The 9,186-nt window shown below is 43.7% G+C and overlaps 1 protein-coding gene across 2 annotated transcripts in view; it reads right to left on the reverse strand.

Annotated features, from left to right (window-relative positions):
• The window catches only part of NCK2 (NCK adaptor protein 2), a 43,651-nt gene extending 39,268 nt beyond the window's left edge, over positions 1 to 4,383 (reverse strand). Inside the window, exon 1 of one of the 2 annotated variants that reach the window (XM_072135841.1) lies at positions 4,019 to 4,383. The gene's annotated coding sequence lies outside the window, so the exon portion shown is untranslated. The remainder of the gene's footprint in view (positions 1 to 4,018) is intronic. The other variant, XM_072135840.1, reaches the window with a different exon arrangement.
• Between the last annotated feature and the right edge of the window lie 4,803 nt (positions 4,384 to 9,186).

Raw genomic sequence — 9,186 nt, forward strand, 5'->3', positions numbered from 1 at the left:
AGAAGCACATCGGCAAGAGCATGTACAAGTTGACCTAAATGCAACAATGCTATAAGTATATCATATTCTGCACAGCCATACCCAAAAATAGGCATCAGTACAGTACTGGTCAACATTATTCACAAAACTGCCATCCAAAAAGCCAATACTTGTTTTATAAAATATTTAATACCTGTTTTATAAAATATTTAATGTATGCAACAACCCCTTATACTGTATGACCATAAATTAGATGAAGAGGAATATGTCCTACATAGGCCATTTAATCACTGTAACTGTACATAACAAGTATAAGGATTTGAAGGAGTCTCCTGCTTTGCTCTGATGAAAGGAATGAATCTACCAACAACTGGATATTGGTTTGGGTTTAATATGACCTCCAGTGTATCATATCACTTTCCACCAGATATTATCCCAGTGGCAAACCTATTAAACTCATGCCGTGTGATTTTTACTAATTCCAGTAGAAAAGATATTGGGGGAAAAAAGCGAATGCTTCACAACTGTGCTTTGGGTACTGCATGTAATTGGTTTACTTTTATTATGCCTTCCTACTCTGAAACCACTTAGATGCAATGGGTGCTAGTGACCCCAGCATCTCGTGGCTGAGCACTTATGCTGTACAATGAACTGTAAAATGTTGTATAAATATGACTGGCAGCAATCATAAGGGTAAGGACATAACTTGTATAAGTTTTCCCTTTAAATAATCAATGTGGCCCAACAGGGGGTAAATGCCTGTACTACATGTGGTTGGGGATCTTTGAATACAGGAGTCATTGCCTTTAAGCATTGATCTTATAAAAGATTTTTAAAGGTCACAAGAACTTTAAGTTCCCCACAGGAGACAGTGGGGAAAATACAGCAAATGGTATTATAAGGACGGATACCGGATTACTTCACTCTTCTTCTGCTTTCCATGGGTAACAAGGTACACGATTCGGACAGTCATTCTAGGTTTCTTACATGGTTCCCACAGCCATTCATGCTGTCAATGTTTTTATTTGTTATAGTTAAACCTGCAAACAGCACACAACTTCTTAGAGGCGAGATCCTGCATCAATTCCAGACGGGACACAGATAGCCTCACCGGCACAAATAACTTTTCCCAGACTGAAGATTTTCTAGTAAGAAAGAATGGTTGTTCCATTAGGGGTGGATTTCCAGAAAGCACAGTACAGAGTTCCCAAACTTTGCGCCAGAACACTACAATGCAAGACAATGGGGTTCCACAAACACATGTAAATTGTGTCCTCTGTGTGGCTCCACAGTGGCCCCTTTACCACAGCGAGGCACACAGCAGATTAAGTCACTGTGGCTCCACAGCCTTCAGTAACTACAACAGTACACTCCAAATATTCTCTACAGGCGTATGAAAGGCCACGGGCACATCACAACATACAGTTAAGAGTCCATGCATCTTTAAACAATATACCACTATATGACAGCCAAACAGCAACCTGACACCTAACAGACACCTAAGGAGATCATGCACACACTGCACCTAACTGGGGAGAAGCCTAATGCAATAATATAGAAAGATGATACACAAAAAGGATACGAGTGAATGGAGCTGCGCATAGAGAAACCTACTACATACCCAAGGAGAGAGGCTCTCAATTTATACACATTTGAGAACTTAAGAGGAGGTTTCATCAGCGGTTGCTCTTCTGCCTATGGATCTGGTCCGGGCAACGAGACGGCTGTCTGAATGAACCCTTACCATGTTCAGCAATATGTGATACTGTATCATCTATGTGACAATAGAAGAAATAGACTAAGCTTAACTTACCATATGTGCTGAGGAGCCTAGAGCATCCATGACACTTTCAGATGTCTAGCCAGATGTCCTTCTTTGGACCATTACTGGAAACATCCCACAAGACCTGCTGTTTTGGAGATGCTCCAATGAGGTCAGACATCACAATGTTGCACTTTGGAAACCTTACACCAGTCTTCCTATTTCCTGCATCCAACACGTCAACTACCAAAAATGAAAGCTTATCTGCTACTCAACATATGGAACCCCATCAAGAGATGTACACTGTAAATTCTTGTGAGTTACATCAACCAAAGCTAGGAAGCTAGGGATAACCAGGATGTTCAGAGTTCGGGCTCATTCAGACAGGTATATTCACAAAAAATACAGATGTGTGATATCCGGGTGCAGTACGTATTGTATTTGCATGCGTTTTTCTTTTAATTGATGGTTTTCTAATGTATATTGTGCCCAGTTGGTTGTTTAGCAACTTTTCCAAAAAAAACAAACAAACAAAAAAAACAGATCGTATATGGAACGTGTGCTGTCCGTTTCTATTGTTGCAAATACCTTTTGAGGTCCATGGGTCGCATGTAAGATATGATGCTCTGGATGTTATTGATGTTGGTAATTGAACTTTAGCCCTAGGCTGCAATGGTCAACAAGAGTTATAAAAGAGGTATCCTTTCAATCTTTATTGTTAATCCTTGTTCCCATAACAAGTCAAAATTATGAAAATCCTACTGTCACAGGAACAAAAAAAAAAAAAAAAAAAAAAAACACTTTGTCTGGAGTTACACTTACAAAACAAACCTACAGAACTCATCCTGTACATAACCTGGGGAATACCTGCAATATCTATTCCTCCAATACAGCAGCACAATCTAGTTGATTTGCCATTCAGTTCTATTACGAAGTGGGATGAAAACTTCCATTATGGCTATATTCACACGGATGTGTTCCCGGAGCACAGGAGAGGAGGTACATGGCGCCATAATACGGGGAAAGGTGGGACATGTCATAGAGATTTATCAGGGCATCTATGGCAAGAAAACTGATTTAAAAGCCCTGACATAATTTCATTGCATTGTGGACCACCAGGCAGCCATAGAACGTTCACAAGTAATACATGCTGTGCATATTCCTAAGCCTGGTAGGACCTGGCATAGAAATATACCCTGCACGGCTGCCCCACCGCTTGATGTATTTGGCAGTGCCAGAGGGGCAGGGATTACATCATATGCCTGCGTATAACACATTTCCATTATAATGTCTGTCACGCTACTGGATACCCATCTTTAGTATTCACATGACAAATGTTTGATGTGGATGAACGTTCTCTTCCTGTACACCTGCACAGATGATGGCAGTAGCTGTAGCCAGACTATAACCACTCTCCTTGAAGCCAAGTATTCTTCTAGAATAGGATCATTACATTTCCATCAAAGCATATTCCTATGTAAACATGTACACTCATGGCAGTGGAGCTTCCATGTTTAATGCTACAGGATTAAATGGTCAAACATGGAGAAAGTTCCGACATCTCCCATGAATAATAGATGAGTGAAGGACCCAGTGTAAATATGGTGGGCTATATAGAATGAGCCAGGACCACTGCCCATTCACACACCCAGCTGATAAATCTCCACCTCACAGCAGAAACCCACATTTTGTACAAGATGCTCCCAGATGTAGACATCTGGAGGGCTCTATATAAAGATCACTGTGTTTCCCGACAATACTAACTTCCTTGGATATCAATGCAAAAACCAATGGCTGGTGGCACAGTTACCTACAGCGCCAGGAGCCAGGCCTGGCACCGGGGCATCCATTTCCATGGGGTCTGCACTGCTGAGATCACGCATTGTATGGGGGGATGAAGGTGGCAGCCAAAAGGTCCCTCTGTCTAGGGATACAAGTGCCCATGTGGTGCCCACTACAGGATCTTGTATTACAGGCCAATACATGCCAGGCACAGCTCACCTGGCCGCCATAGAAAACTTCCAGCAGCCGGAAAGTTTGTCCCCAGCATATGGCCCGAGGAGACACATGAGTGCTGTCACACGAGGTCCCCCCGAGATCCTGACAGGAAGAGAGACCCCAGGAAGGAGAGATGGGGGATGTGAGCGCAGCACAAGGAGGCAGCGAGGGGGGAGGAGGACGCATAACAAAGGCAGCGAGGGGGGCACCGAGCGCTGACTGGGGCGGCCCAGCATATGGCCGGGCCTCGGGGACATCCCCTCCATCACATACACTCACCTCCGTGTAACGCCGCTCGCACGGTCCGGCTTTGCGTGGAGCTGCGCCTTGTTTGCCGGGACCCCCGGTCTCAGGCCCGGCTTGTTGAGCTCTTCCTGTCGGTGCCTGCCCACTTTCCTCCTTTCTCTCCCTCTCTCTCCTCTTGGCAGCGATCTCCGGCCAACCGACACCGCGCGCTCCCCGCCTGTCACCTCCCGCCAGCGCGCGCACTCCTCGGCGTGCCCGCGCCTTCTCCTCAGCAGCCGTCACCTGACAGTGGTCCTCTCCCGGGACCCTGCGTCACGTGACCGGCCGTGTGCTGTGGGGGCCGCTGCCTGCTAGGTCCTATCCCAGGGCTGCACTGGTACCCGCATGGCGAGGGCTGCACCGGCCCCACACTGCGCCTTCCTCCTAAAAGATTTCTTCATGTAGCAATCACATTCTCTACAAGCGGTTTTGTGGCTTGTAATGTATTTTTTGTTTGATTTATTTAAGTCCTATTCAGAGCTCTATGTGACATTTACCATCCCCAGAGTAGAATGTTTAATGGAAAACTCCTCAAATACTGCACAATGTTATGTTCACTGCGGATCCTGTTTAAAAATGTGGGAGGAAAAATACCTGCAGTTTTTGGTCTGGTGAATGGATGGGAGCACAGTCGGTCTCTTGCCAGAAGCCCCTGCAGAGTCCTAACATTGAGATCAGGTCTTAAAGGGTTTGTCCCAAGGATCTGAGTTATCCCCTAGTATGGATAGGGGATCAGTAACTTATTGCTAAGGTTACCACTGCTGGGATCCCCTCTGATTACGGGTCATCAATGAGAATAGTGTCTTAGTAGACACACTACTATAGCTCTTAGGGCGAAGACACACATGGCGTTTTTGGGCCGTTTTTACTAAGTGCGTTTTCAGATTGTTAAAAACGCATTTTGTCCGAAATTGCGCAATGAAAACGGACAAAAACGCATGTGTTTTTAAAAAACTGATGCGTTTTTTAACGCATGAGTTTTTAACGATCTGAAAACGCACTTAGTAAAAACGGCCCAAAAACGCCATGTGTGTCTTCACCCTTAGTGTCAGCCTAGGGATTACATGAAGCCGCTGTAGTACTACTGGGCTTCGCTACACCAGAGACAGGTCCAATGTGCCTTATCCGACTCATCTCTAGGTAAGTATAAAGGTTTTTTTTTATATGAGGTCCACAAGGACCTTTAGTTGGTTTACTGTCTCAAATTGCCCTCAAAGTTCTTTTTACAGGACTAGGAAAACAGGGCCCCAGTGGCTGATTTGAATAAAGTAAAGGTGTGTATTCTCATCTGGCGCTTCATCCACTTATACAGAACTGCAGAAGGTATCTGCACACTGCATTAAATGCAATTAAATACAGAAGGATCAATGCACACTATCAGCATTTTAACCCACCTTGCAAGCAATCCATTAAAAATGAGAGCATGTCCCGAACTGAACTGTTTTTAACCAATCAGTTATAAACTAGAGTTCTGTCAAAAATGATGCCAAAGGGATGCAAGTTGGCTGTAAACTTCATGTTAACATCAGTTTTTTATAGTATAGGCTTAGACACAGTGCTGGGGTATGTATATAAGCCTCCAACTTGTCTACTGATCACTGCAGTTTTTGTCTTAATGTAAAGTATGTGGCCTCCTTACTGATTGTACAGCACCATGGAATTAACGGTGCTCTATAAACAAAAATATAATAATCCAATAGAAATACATGGAGCCACAGAAAAAATGGTCATCTTCACGAGGGTTTAAAGTAATTTACATGGATGGAAAAGCAGTCTTAAAAAAAAATTTGGATTACCCATTTATATTGTATGTTTTCAGAGGGTACAAACACGCGTGGCGTTGTGACGCATAAGTCTAAAATGCAAACGTTTTAATGTTACTATTTTCCAGCTTTGAAAGCTTTTTTCTTCATTGCGGTGTAATCAGCTGTGTTAACATTGGGACACAGCTGCTTACACTTCAACAATGAAGAAAAACGCTTTCAAAGCTGGAAAACACATAGTAAGCGAAAAACGCATGCGCTTCAAACGCATACATCAGAACGCATGTGCCAGGAAGCAGCATGTGAATGTACCGTCACACCCAATGCTTGTTAAGTTGCATGTGTTTCAGATGACATGTTTTAGTAATGTGATTGTCCCATCATTGTGAACCTTCTACCTACTTACATTTTCAGGAGTACTACTTCTCCAGATAACTTGAACTTCAAAAGAAGTTAATCATTTACAGCTCAGAAGACTATTTTTCCAGGATTTCGAGTGGTTTGGACTCTGCCCTGTAGATATATTGATTGTAAACCCTTGTCATGAAGCATTATTGTAAAACTGTGACTCGAAGGGTGGTGGAAAGTTCACCTAAGTTTCTCACCTAAATGTATGAATGAAAAGGGTCTGACTTGAAATCTCCTGAAGAAGGTGAAAATCATGTTTCATCAAGGGTGTTTCAGGTGGTACAGTTAAAACCATTTCAATAAGCTGATTAAGCAATATTTTATTACCGAATTTGACTTTTTGTTTTTTTTGTTTTTTTTAATTTTTTTATTCATTTCCCAATTGTTTAAGGGAAGACATATTAGAAAACATCAAACACATAATGCTATGATGCATAAAGTATAGTGCATATGTTGCATGTAGTAAAATCTTAAAAAGGTGTCAACATATAGCTTAGGCTAAACCTCAACGTATCTAAAGATTCCCCACATCAAAGATTTGTGAGGTAATATCTTCACACTTGCTGGGTTCTGGCCCAGCTACCGATAAGTGAGACCACATAAGACAACACTACATTTAAAGGGAATCTACCACCAGGATGAAGGATTGTAAACCAAGCACACTGACATACTGGTGTGTGTCCCTCTGTCAGGATGTGAGCCTGGAGCCCCTCAGGCTCATTTGCATAACTTTAAAAGTTTTTTTTTGTTTTAAACCAACAGCAATCGAAGCTTAAAGAAGAGCAGATCCATGTCAATGTACTTGGTTTACACACCCTTATCTTGGTGGTAAATGTACTTTAAGGTACACACAGAAGGGAAGGCAAGGAAGAAAAGGTAGGAAGGAGGTCACCAACTGTCATGCGAGACATCTAGGTTGTATCTCAACTACAACTAAGCATCAGAAGAGAGACAAGGTATCTTTTATCACCTTAAATTTGCAGTGGTGTCACGGGGGGTCCCGCGATCCATATCGTGGATCACAGGGTCACCCGTGCCTCTCGCCTGCGCGCCGCAAGTGCAACTTACGGTCCCGGCTCATTCCCTGGCCTCTTCAGTTCCGACTGCCACTGCTCCTTCGTCCTCGGCCATGCGCGCGCACCAACTTCTGCAGATTTAAAGGGCCAGCGCGTCACTAATTGGCGCTGGCCATTTCAGGTAATCTATTTATTCCTGCCTCTTCCTGTGATCCCTGCCGGATCTTTGTGCCCTGTGCCTTGGAGAAAGCTTTGTTTATGCCGTGTGCTGTTTATGTGAATTCCCGTTGTGACCCTGGTTCTGCTTTTGACTTTGCTCCTTTGCCGCCTGCCTTGACCTATTGCTACGTCTCTGACTCCGATCCTGCACTGCCCGTCCTGACCTCCTGCCTGTCCCTGACTACGAGATTGCCTGCCGTTTCTGTACCTCGACCTTGGCTGCCATTGCGGACAAGTCACGCCTGTGGAACGACCTGGTGGTACCACGCCGCAGCAAGACCAACCACTTAGACTCCGGTCCCAGGTTGTGGCTTGTGTCATCGTCCGCAGTGGTCCAGAGGATCCACAACCTTGAAGCATGACAAGTGGACCTAGTCTGCAGCCAACATCCATTTCTAAATACCATGTGGACAGTCAAAAAGGAGTCAAGATCTGTATGATTTCCTCCCTCTGATACTCCTTTCCTATGAATCTTCCCCATTTAGCAAAGAAGGCTTTAGCTTTCTGATCTCTCTGTGACAAGATGTCATAACTTTCCAAGATTTGCTGAGTCCAAAGTTCGGCTGTGAGATCTGCCCTCCTCGAAGGAGAGGGAACCAACCAACTTTGTAACAGGCACTTCTTTGCTATCAATAACATTCAGGGGTGTAAATACAGTGGTAGCAGACATAGCTGCAGTGTCAGGGGGCCATGGCATCTGGGGTACAGGGTGTGTATATGCTGTATGTGTGTGTATATGCTGTATGTCTGTATAAGCTCATATGCTATATCTGTGTTTGTGTGTTGTTTATACTGTATGTGTGTATATGCTGCATGGGTGTATAAGGTATTGTATGTATTGTATATATGCTGTATGTATATATATATATATTTTTTTATATATGCGCTGTGTATATACTATAGTTATGTTTATGCTGTATCTGTGCATATAGTGTGCATATGCTATATGTATGTAAGTATATGGGTGTATAAATATGTATAATTTTTTTAAGGAAGTAGTGTCTCACCTACTTACCTCCCCTACTCACTCCCCTACTTACACCACTGCCACCAAAGGTACCTGGCCCATCTTCAGGGGAAATAAGAAACAGTTGCTAATGGTCTTCTAGAAATCTCTTATTACTTTAAGGACCTGCCTCCAAAAATCTTGTGACCTTGAACGATGCCACATACTGTGAAGTGTGTCTGCCCCTGCCTGCGCACATTTTGGGCAAGCTAGGATCCAACTAGGAGCCTCTGGGCAGGGGATGGTGTTAATATTAAATACATAATAACCCTGTGTATGAAATGGTAGTGTGTTTCCTTCACTGCGCACATCCTCTGCACTCTCAGCCCACTCTCTACTTATGGCCAACTTATTGCGGCCCCTGTGGCAATCCAGGGTTTGATGCAGATGCTTAGAGACCTGGTATAAAAATTTTCCTTGCCTCCTTCCATGCCACTACAGTGTCATGCAACACCAACGATTGCTTGACTGTTCTACTTGGAATAAGGAGTATGAAGCAGTGCTACGAGGTCCCAGGGGCGTGCCAAGGCTATGTCTAGTTGCAGGCAAGAATGGGTGTTGGCTTGCATCACCCAATCAGCCAAATGTCTCAAAACATACCATCATACCATTTCCTTACTAAGTGACTGCTTTTTGAGGGCGATGCGAAGACGATTAAGAAGAGTTCAGACAGGTGATATCCGAATGTCACAGCAGTAATGGTACGGTTTGAAGAGAGATTAGCAGTTTAGGAAAACTTAACATTTTAAC

This window comes from Engystomops pustulosus, chromosome 2, assembly GCF_040894005.1.
Source record: "Engystomops pustulosus chromosome 2, aEngPut4.maternal, whole genome shotgun sequence".
In the NCBI taxonomy this organism is placed as follows: Eukaryota; Metazoa; Chordata; class Amphibia; order Anura; family Leptodactylidae; genus Engystomops; species Engystomops pustulosus.